Raw genomic sequence first — 12,056 nt, forward strand, 5'->3', positions numbered from 1 at the left:
TTGTCCGACTGGACCTTTATGGGGAGACCCCTTAGTCTGTCCTCTGCCAGGGATAATGCCTTCTAAACAGCCCTGAGCTCCAGTATGTTTATTGGCAGGGATGTCTCCTCCACAGTCCATAGACCCTGAAGCCTCAGGTCCAAAACCACTGCTCCCCAGCCCGAGACTGGCATCGGTAGTGACTACCAGCCAGTCCCAAGACTGAAGAGACCGACCCCATTCAACTTCAGCTTTTCCGTCTTCATGGTCTGTGTGTTCCCCGACCAAGATGTCAGGATGTTCCATTGGAAAGTCTGAGAATGGAACCTGGCAAACGATAGCGTCTCGAAAGTTGCTAGCATTTTGCCCAACAACTTTAGGCACTTCCAAACCGAGGGATTTGGTGTCTCCAGCATCGACCTCACCAAACGGGACATGTCCTTTGCTTTTGTCTCCGGTAGGAATACTCAATGTAAATGGGTATCCAGGATAACTCCCAAGAACTGGATCCTCTGAGATGGGACTAGGTGAGACTTTTGCAAATTTAAAAGCCAACCGTGACCTTGCAAAAACTGAATAGCCTCTGCTAGGTGTCTCTGCAATGTCTCTGCTGAATCTGCTTTGAACAGCAGATCGTCCAAATACGGTATCACAATAATACCCCTCAGTCTGAGGACAGCCGCCATCACTGACATGATCTTGGTGAAAACCCTTGGAGCCGTATTTAGACCAAAGGGTAACGCTTGGAATTGAAAATGCCTGTCCCCTATGCCAAACCTCAGGAGCGTCTGGTGCTCCGGGTGAATTGGGACATGCAGATATGCATCCTGTATGTCCATGGATGCCAAAAATTCTCCCTGGTCCAGACTGAGAAGCATGGACCGTAGAGACTCCATCTTGAAGTGATCCACCCACAAATGGAGATTTAAAGATTTTAAGTTCAGGATTGGCCTGAACGTACCGTCTGGCTTGGGCACTAAAAACAGAATGGAGTAAAAGTCTTTTCTCCATTCCTCCCGCGGGACCGGGATCACCACCCCTTTTTTTTTAGGAGGGACTGGGCTGCCCCCAACAGAAACTTTCGGAGACGAGACTCCTTTGGGAGTGGTGTTGGCAAGAACCTTCTCGGAGGAAGTGAATAAAGAGATTTGTGCCTGCGCTGGCTGTTTCCAAATAATTGTATCAGACGTTTCTCAAAAAAGTATAAACAATTTATTAAAATATACACATAAATGAGGGGCGTGGCCACGGCGGCAATGGAGTAGGACGCAGAGCTGTATGCTCCCTGACATATAATCCTGCTGAGATATCCGAAATCATACTGCAGTCAGCTGTTAATGTAATATTCGGCTCCCTGATACATCGCTGATTCTATTGAGCCAACTTTTATTATATTATAGATCAGCTGACCCCGGATGAGGTGATCAGGCTCTGTCAGTGAAGAAATATCTCAGGCCGTGATCGCCATTTTGGCAGTTGCAGCTGTTCACCTGCTGAGATATTCAGGTGGTCAGGAGCAGATTCAGCAGGGTCCCCGGCCGCCGAGTGTAAAAGAAATTAGGCAGAGCCACTAAAAGCAGCGAATCTCCTGCCATTTATTTACCAGCGCTCTAGTCCCCTATCACAGTGTGTGGTTGGACCTGGAGTGGGCTAATACCGGCGCCATCTTGGAAAGCTTATGAGAGGTGCCATGGGAGGAGACTAGATGATGATGCGCAGATGATTGACTCCTGGTGACACTAACAAAGGGCTAACATTGTAAGAAAGTGACATATACATCACAAAAGTTTATTAATAGACTCAATCTGCACTCCAATTGTAAAAGAAAAGCAAAACAACCACATAACTCTGCGTTCATATAAAATAAACAGCGTAACCCAGTATAAGAGCGCCATCTGCTGGTCTCTCATCACATTGCAGGCAGTATCTACTATATTGATTGTAATACATTACAATGGGCAAAACGCAACAAGCAAACAATGTAGCCAAATTAGATCGACAAACTCGAGCTACAGAAAATTCTTTGCAAGCAAAACAAAATGAGGATTCTCAAAATAATCCAGCTCTGCTAGACAATAGTGGTTCACAGGCAATTGCCAATGCAGCCCCTCATGATATTACCTTACACTGTATCCTGGAGGCAGTTACTTCTTGCGAGAAACGTCTCTCAAATAAAATAGAGCAGGTGCAAGGTGATATATGCCTGCTCCGGCATGATCTGCAAAATGTTCGTGAGCGGATAAATGAGGCGGAGATCCGTATTTCTACTATTGAGGATTCCAAGGGTCCTATGCAGGAAAAAGTCTCTAGCTTATGTCAGCAAATGTCTGTTATGCAGAATAAGTTCTCGGATGTGGAAGGGAGATTAAGACGAAATAATGTCAGGTTCGTAGGATTGCCAGAGAAAGTGGAAGGCTCCTCACCAGAATCTTTTTTGGAATCCTGGCTCTTGAGTGTATATGGCAAGGAATGTTTCTCCTCTCATTTTGCGGTAGAGCGTGCGCACCGTATTCCATCTAGGCCCTTTCCTCCAGGTGCTCCTCCCCGCACGTTCATTGCAAGATTCCTTAATTATAAAGACCGTGATGAGGTGCTGAGACTGGCTCGTACGAAAGGTCCATTGGTGAAGGACGGAATAAAGATTAATGTGTTTCCAGACTTCGCAATGGATGTTCAAAAGGATAGGGCCAAGTTTCTTCCCATAAAGCGCAGGCTTCGTGAACTAAATATAACTTATGCAATGCTATTCCCTGCCAAATTAAGAGTGGTGAAGGATGGGGTGTCTCACTTTTTCGCCACGCCTAAGGAGGCGGCAACATGGCTCGATCACATTGCCCCTGGTCACCGGCAATTGGCACCTGATTGACTTATATTAAATGTAATATTATAACTTAGTGTTATATTATTAAAACCAGGACCAGATTGTACAACATCTAATATAATTGAAAGAGTTAATCTAATAGATATTATATGTATAAATGAGTTGGTGAAATAGTATTTACACAAATTTGTGAAAAATCACTTTGTTAGGCTGTAGTAACATGTCAAGGGAAGCACCATTGCATTGGTGGTTCTTAAAGTTTATTGTCCCTGTAGTTTATTATTTTCTTTGGGGTAATGTTAGGGATTGGTTTTCTGGGGATCCAAGTATGCCTGAGTTGGGTAGGGTATACAGGGTGGGGGGATGGTATGGAAATTTTATCTTTAGTAATTAATTCTTCTTTTGATCAAATTTTATTTCCTTTTTTTTTTTTTTTTTTTACATATATTTATATATATACATTATTTTTTCTTACCCCATTACCTTCCTTCAGCGATTCCAATCGTAACTCATGTCTCCTTCCCATTATGATATATTATTATTCAATATTATTATAAATAATATGATAATATTTTATACCTTAATTAAATGGTACAGTTTTTAACCTGGAATGTTAGGGGTATTAATGATAAGGTTAAAAGATCACTTGTGTTAAAAATGGTAAAACAGTATTGTCCTGAAATAGTATGTCTCAATGAAACACATCTATATGGGAGTAAGATACTATCCTTAAAGCGTCCATGGGTGGGATGGGCTTATCACTCATCACATACTTCTTCCTCTCGAGGGGTTTCAGTTCTTATTAAAAAATCTGTGCCCTTTATTTGTAACGCCGTCAAGATTGATCCATATGGTAGATTTGTTTTTTTAGACTGCAAAATACATTCAACTCCATTGTTTATATTGGCTGTCTATATTCCCCCACCATTCTCATATGAAGTTTTAAAAATGGCGGCAGAATTTATTGCCGTGTCTCAAAAAACTCCTGTGATATGTTTGGGAGACTTCAACAATTTAATGGATCCTAATTTAGATAAATGGAGGGAGACACCTATGACAGCTAAAATGATGGGAGTTGGTAAATTTGCGAAATACGTGAGTAGTATGGGTTGGAGTGACGCTTGGAGAATTAGGCACCCTGGGGAACAGCAGTATTCATGTTTTTCGTCTAGTTATCGATCCTTTTCTAGAATTGACTTGGCCTTAGTTTCTCATTGCCTTATACCCTTGATAACTAAAATTGAATACAAAACAAGGGGAATATCTGATCATTCACCCCTAATGATAAATATAGATGTTAATAGCTCTAGAGGGATGACCTATTGGAAATTCCATCCATCCTGGCTGTTACAGATGGGAGCAGGCTCCGAGCTTGAAGCATTGTGGTCTGATTACTTTGTGGATAATAAAAGATCAGCCTCTACGGCTGTTGTCTGGGATGCCTTTAAGGCGTTCATGAGAGGGACCTTAATTAAAAGAGTTGCAGAGCTTAAAATATTCTATAGAAAGAGGGAGATGGAATTAGAATCTGCATGTCGTTCTTTGGAGTCAAAGTATCTAGGAGATGGCTTGGAGGATACTCGTATTAAGTGGTTAGCATCACAGGAAGAATGGACGGCTCATCTTACTGACAGAGTAAACCGACGGCTTATGTTTCAGTCTCACTCACATTATTCGTATGCAGACAGAACAGGAAGTTATTTGGCGCATCTGGTACATTTAGATAGACCATGCGCGACGGTTACTGAATTGGTGACGACTGATGGCATAACTGTCTCAACGGTTCAAGATATAGCAGATACCTTTTTTTCTTTTTATAGATCTATTTATACCTCTAGAATTTCATGCACTGAAAATGAGCTATTGATGTATGTGAGGAGTGTTGCCCTTCCAAGTTTGTCTCAAGATGAACGATCCTTTTTAGATGCCCCATTTACATTAGATGAAATAGAAGGTGCAATTACTTCCTTCCCTGATGGTAAAGCTCCTGGCTCTGATGGCATTCCAGTGGAGGTTTATAAGAAACATGCTAAAATGTTAGTCCCAAAGTTTCTAGATCTTTTTAACGGATTGACAGAGGAAGGTAGGTTCTCTGAGTCCATGTCTGAAGCAGTCATAAATGTAATACCCAAACCAGGAAAAGATACTAAATTTCCTGAATCATATCGCCCAATTTCTCTGATTACCACTGATGCGAAGATTCTGGCAAAAATTTTATCTATAAGACTAAATAGGGTTATAACTAGGGTGGTGCATCCAGACCAGACTGGCTTCATGCCGGGGCAATCGACTTCGGTTAATATTAGACGTTTATACTCGCATCTGCAGGCCTCCCATAGGGACGAGTCCACCTCTGTCATTGTGTCATTGGATGCGGCAAAGGCCTTTGATTCAGTGGAGTGGCCGTTCCTGTGGGAGGTTATGAGATGTATGGGAATAGGACCCATTTTTTTGAAATGGGTTCAGCTACTTTATTATAAACCCACTGCCCGTATATCAGTAAACGGTTACATTTCTGCCCCATTTTCACTCTCACGTGGTACTCGGCAGGGTTGCCCATTGTCTCCCGCACTTTTTGCATTAGCGATAGAGCCACTGGCATGCCTTCTCCGGGAACATCCAGAAATTTGTGGACTTCAACTGAATAGTCGGGTAGATAAAGTTGCATTATATGCAGATGATATGTTGCTTTTCATTAAAGATTATTCGATTTCCATGCCGGTGGTACTTCAAGTGATAGAAACATATGGGAAATACTCCGGTCTTACTATTAATTGGGCCAAGTCCTCAATCCTTCCTCTTAAGGGTCAGCCCCCTATCACACCCCTTATTCCACTTCCATTACAGTGGGTAGCCTCGTTTAAATATTTAGGTGTTGAGGTGTCTAATAATATGCAGGAATTCGTCTCTCTGAATGTATTGCCTCTCTTCACCTACTTGAAGGATAGGATTAGGTTGTGGTGTAAACTTCCTCTGACAATGACTGGAAGAGTTAATTTAATAAAAATGATAGTTCAACCAAAATTTCTATATATATTTCAACAGGCCCCAATATATCTCTCAAATTCAATTTTTAAAAAACTTAATAGTATGATATCCTCCTTGATTTGGAAGAATAAGAGGCCTCGCATAAAATTAGATGTACTAACTAGATCTAAAGCATCGGGTGGACTAGCACTTCCAAATTTTAAATTATATTATTATGCGGCACAGTTATCTCATTTGAGACTATGGCTTCAGGATTGCCCCTTAGATTCCCTTCCGAGCTTATTGGTTTTAGAAATGAAACATGGACTCTCACCCATTCAGGCATTGTTTAGTGAAATTGTTTCACAAAAGAAAATACCACTGGTTTTTCAGGCACAAAAAATATGGAGAGAAATACATGTTTTAATGAAGTTTCGGGATATTGACCCAGACACTCCTTTATGGAATTTTCTAAATTATTCAAAACTTACCTCCCTTAAGCCTAGAATGGTGTGGGGTGAAAGGGAAGTAATTTCTGTGGGTCAGCTATATCAGGAGGGAGTTTTGAAATCTTTTAATCAGCTGAAAGATGAATCTAATTTTGCATCTATGTATTTCTTCAGATATCTTCAACTTCGTCACGCATTGTCTTTGCAGTTTCCTCAGGGACCTCCTCTTATTCGACACTTTCCTTTAAAAACATTCCTCCTACAACTGGGCTCTAAACGTGCTGTTTCATGTTTATATAATTTTCTTCAATCGTATCATCATACTGATGACCTACCGAATCTGCAGCAGAAATGGGAATTGGAGGTGGGTGGGTTGTCTGAGGTTGAATGGAATGAGGCACTTACATGTCCTCGTAATTCCACTGCTTCAATTAGATTTCAACAAATTCAATTGTTTATTCTACATAGAACATATCTGACTCCAGTTAGATTAGTACATTTTGGAGGAAGAACTTCCGATATATGTCCTAAATGTAAATGCAACTCGGGAACATTTTGGCATCTATTATGGGAATGTTCGGTGGTGAAATTATTTTGGACTAAAGTGCTTCAAGCTATATCTGTAACAGGAATTCCCTTAAATAAGCTAACACCGAGATTTTGTTGCCTTGGAGTGTCTGGTAATGATGTCCTGGATAAACATTCGAGACAATATACAACTAATTTGTGTACATTGGCTAAGGTTTGCATAGCTAGACTTTGGATGGATTCATCAGGGCCTGATTTTAAGGCTTGGATTTCCTTAGTAAATGTAACAGTGCTACATGAGAGATATTTGTATATTAATCGCAAAACAGAATCTAAATTTTATCTTATCTGGTCCCGTTGGCTTTCATCAAAATATTCATCGCATAAGATATAATTTTATTAATTAAAGATTAATTATTAATTCATGTGAATTTGATAACGCTATCTGTTCGATTGGAAGATACCACTACTAATGTAACATATAATTTATTACTGTATTGATATGTGTTTTTTTACTTTATTTATTTATTTTATTTAATTTTTTTTTTTTTTTTGATTATTTATTTTATTTATTTTCCTTTAAATTCAATCGATAAAGAAGTTTATGTTTGCTATGTTATTCTGTGTATCGAAAAATTTAAATAAAAATCACTCAATGGAAAAAAAAATATACACATAAATAAAATCACACTACATATATTGGCTGAGAGTCCTTTTTTGTTTATGGTATTGTCTCACTGAGAGCGATATCGCAAATGCTAGCTGAGAGTACTGATAATAAAGTGCTGTGAAATTTATATTACCATCCTGGTCGGTCTGGAAGATATTTGTATGCCAGAGTCGGGATCACAGTCCTGAATTAGGCCCTATGACGGGCGGGGGTATATCACTCCCCTTAGAGGATGATGTCCTTTGGAGACTGGGATTTAGGGATCATGCAGGTATCCCAAAGGCTGGAACTCCAGTATTTTTCCAAGCAGGACTTCTCAAGATGGTGAGTGGCTGTGTCCCTTTAAACAGCAATAGATTTTCAAACGACCAAATTTTGGATGTGTCCCATTGGGGGAAATATGGGGTATCAGGCACCGGGTCTCAGCAGCACAATAGGGGTGTCTTTGGCAAGGCTCAACGCGTTTCCCCGGATGTAACCTCCGGCTTCTTCAGGAGCAAGTGTATCTATGTGAGTTCTCTGCTCACTATTTATACCTGAGGACTAATTGTCCATGACAAACACCTGAGTGTGATAACCATTTAAAAACTCTAAATAATATGAGAAACGTCTCTAAACTTACATAGGAAAGTACTCTATATTGAGATGGAGGCAGTCATATATATATAAACACCTTTTTCATAAGAATAAATACTTTTCTTTCACATGGGTATATATGCGGTCATGTGACCCGGAAAAAAAACACCATTATAGTCCACCCTGAGAAACATATGTGTATAGGGCATTATTATACAATAAAAATGGGCGGTCTTCATGCAGGGCGATCAGGGAAGTAAAGAGGGTCGCGGCGTCGTGCACCGATTGCCGGTATCGGTAACACGATCGCCACGGACCCCTCCGCCTACCTGAACGCTAATCCGTCCGTTGCCCAGCAACCGCTCCCGGTCACGTGCACGTCACGTGACTCGGGGGCGTGCTGGACGGCGTACAGCGATGCGTCCTCTCTGCTTAGGGGATAGGGGCGTATAACGCCCTATTCACGCACGGAGGCTCGCGAGAACTGGCTGTTCTCATGTTAGGCCGCGCGTGTCTCCAGTGGCAGAGTCCCAGCATCGCTGAGTTGCCTAGCAACAGACGGAGAATGGTCTAAGAGACCAAACCACTGAAATTGCCGCATTTATATAGATAGAATGTGCAAACATTATGCATAAAAAATATATTAGTAAATAATGTGAATTATATTCCAATAATTAATGGATGAATATTAGTTCAGATACATTAGGGTACAGTGGAGATTCATTATACATCGGATAATAATTTTTAGAGAACATATAATACTCAATGGATACAGATACATGGCTTTATCGCGGATATCATTTTTCATATATACATTACAGAAACACAGAAACATAATGGATGATAATTAGATATTAGTTCATAAAAAAAGATTCAGATATATAACAGAACATGACTAATTCACAACACTGTATTTAGCTCTATTGATTCGTTTAATCCATCAGGATGTAGTGAGTTGTATTTCAAGGTCCAAAAGATCTCTTGTTTGCATAGGATATTAAATCTATCGCCTCCACGGGCTGTAAAACCAATGCATTCTAGACCTGTTATAGTTAAACATGCTGGGTTCGAATTATGATGGGTCTTATAATGGCGTGAGACACTATGTTTTAGAAAGCCTTTCAGGATGTTACGACGATGTTCCATAAAGCGGGTCCTTATGGATCTCGTTGTCCTTCCCACATATGGAAGATTGCAACTGCAACGTAATAAATATATCATGTATGTGGAGTCACAATTCATAAAAGATTTAGGATTTTCAGATTTCTCTACTCCAGTTCCTGTTAGCATGGATTTTTTTGGAACATGTGTGCACATAGTGCATTTGTTCTTACCGCACTTAAAAAAACCATTGGGTTTATTAGGGAGCCATGCTAAATGGTCATTAATTCTTGATTTTTTTGATACATTTGTTTTTTTCAGGAAGCTAGGTGCTAATATTGTTTTCAAAGTTTTATTCTTTTTGTACACAAAAGTTGTTTTTTTAGGAATAATGTTAGAAAGAATTTTGTCCTGATGTAGGACTCTATAGTTACGGGAAACAATATTTTTAATATCATTAGCTCTAGTGTTGAATTTGCTTATAAAAGCAATATCTTTTTTATCATTTATTTCTTTGGAGGTATTTTTGATCTTAGTTTTGTTTTTTGGAATTAGAAGGTCGTTTCTATTCATTTCCAGTGCGTTAGAATAGGCCTGATTTAAAAGTTCCTCTGGGTACTCTCTCTCCCTGAAGGAGTTAAACATTATTTCTGCTTGTATTTTGAATTGATCTTCATCAGTGCAATTGCGCCGTAGGCGCATAAATTGGCCTTTGGGGATATTGGTTTTCCAAGGCATGTAATGTGCACTTTTGAAATGCACATATGCATTTGTATTCACAGGTTTTAAATAATTAGAGGAAATTATTTTGTTTTCTCTGGTTTTGAGAGTCACGTCGAGAAAGTCAACAGAAATCCGACTATAGGTGTGGGTGAATGATAAATTATAAGAGTTTTGATTGAGTGAGTGAACAAAAGAAGAAGCTGAATCTAAATCCCCATCCCAAATAATAAGAAGATCATCTATGTAGCGGCCATAGAAGACCAGGCTCGACGCCCAGCCGCTCCCCCACACAAGGGCCTCCTCCAACTCGCCCATGTATAGGTTTGCGTAGCTGGGCGCGAACCTGGTCCCCATGGCCGTCCCCATAGTCTGTAAATAAAAATCACCGTGAAAAACAAAATAGTTGTGAGTGAGAATGAAAGCTATACTGTCCAAGATAAAATCCCTATGTTCCGGCCTGAGGTCCCTGTCTTGAGACAGGCATCTCTGAACAACTTCACATCCCAATTGATGTGGGATGTGTGTGTACAGAGCGTTGACGTCTAGAGTGAGGAAGGCATAATTCTCCTTCCACACTATGTTCTGGATTTTGGTCAACAGATCGGTGGTATCTTTTATATATGACCTCAGGTTCGGAACATAGGGCTGTAAAAAAAAATCAACATAGTGGGAAAGATTTGCTGTGATGGAACTAATACCTGATACTATAGGTCGTCCAGGGGGTGAAGAAAGTGACTTATGGATTTTAGGTAAAAAATAAAAAGTGGGAGTGATGGGGTGTGTGGGAAGAAGGAATCTGTGTTCCTCTCTCGACGTGACTCCCCTATCCAGAACTCCCTCAAGGAGAGTTTTTAATTCCCCCAGGAACTTCTTGGTTGGATCTTGTGGTAATTTCTTATAGAAGTTTATATCATGTAACTGCCTATATGATTCTTCTAAATAATAGTCTCTGGTCATAATAACGACCCCCCCCCCTTTATCAGCCTCTTTAATTATTAAATTATGATCTTTTTGTAATTCTTTAAGTGCTTCCTTTTCTTTAATTGTAAGGTTCGAAGGTTTATAGGTTTTAGATTGTTCTTTTATACATAATTCCTTAAAATCTTCTAATGTTATTTTATAAAAAGACTCTATGCTCGAGCTTTTTGCACTGATAGGGAAAAATTCAGATTTATTTTTGAAAGGAATCCTGTATCCTTCTGAAACAATTCCCAACACCCAAGGGTCCATGTCCAACTTTGCCCAAGCTTCCCTGAACCATAAAAGACGACCCCCCACCTTGGTTACAGATGGAGGGCTCCCCAGGCAGTCATGCTGAGGACTTATCGTCGCTTTTGGTGTTCGGTTTCTTGTGAAAAGAACCGAATCTAGATTTTGGGGCCTTTCCCTTAGATGACTGGAACTTTCCCTTGAATGACTGTCCTCGAAAGGACGCACCCCCTCTAGGGGAGGGCTGAAAGGACGGCCGGAATGCTGAAAACTTAGAGGATTGCTTAGCCGAGGGAGCATCCAAGATAAAAAGATCTACACAACCACCAGCGCTTTCTCCTGTCTCATAAATAGTTAATACATAACTTCTCTATTTTAATAGTCCAAAGTTCCAAATAGTTTCTTCAATTGCAGTTCACACCAGGATGGTCCCACGATCGAATATAAGGAAAGAAAAGACATGCAATTTGGTGCAGTATTTCTAAACGGCCTTCAATTCTTTATTTTAAAGAGATGCACTCACAAGAAGTAGGAGAAACAAATCGCTTAATCACTCCGACAATGGCAAACTCTGCTGGGCGATCCACTTTCCAGGGTGGGGTACACAAACCACTTCTGCAAATGATATGAACTTCCACACCATACTCCCATACAAATATTTAATGAAGGGGTTGGTTGGAGGACAAAAAGCAAACAATTGGTGCAGTAATCCAAAACTGACAGAATTTTTAATGACAAAAAAAAAAACTTACAAACAAATGTGAAACAAAGGCATATAAGTCCAATGTGGTAGGTACTGCTGCGCTCACATGAACGGTGATTCCTCACCCACGATGTTCCAGGGGAGGTCCAGGGGGTCCAAGTGCCGGCTCAAGATCCCGGTTCTCCGTTCAGCGGTATGCAGTCCAACACCACCACACACCTTAACGCGTTATACTTATACCTGCTCCAATTAGCAGAGATTGATTTCAGCTGTGACTGTATGAGAGCACTGAAGCTCCGGCTCTTAAGAGACCAGAAGCTGACACTGTAC

General features: G+C 40.3%; 1 protein-coding gene across 1 annotated transcript in view; it reads left to right on the forward strand.

The window, feature by feature from the left end:
• The window catches only part of LOC146007433 (uncharacterized), a 302,630-nt gene that overhangs the window by 251,937 nt on the left and 38,637 nt on the right, over positions 1-12,056 (forward strand). The gene's annotated exons all lie outside the window — the stretch shown is intronic.

Source organism: Crinia signifera, chromosome 6, assembly GCF_055691185.1.
Source record: "Crinia signifera chromosome 6, ASM5569118v1, whole genome shotgun sequence".
Lineage (NCBI taxonomy): Eukaryota > Metazoa > Chordata > Amphibia > Anura > Myobatrachidae > Crinia > Crinia signifera.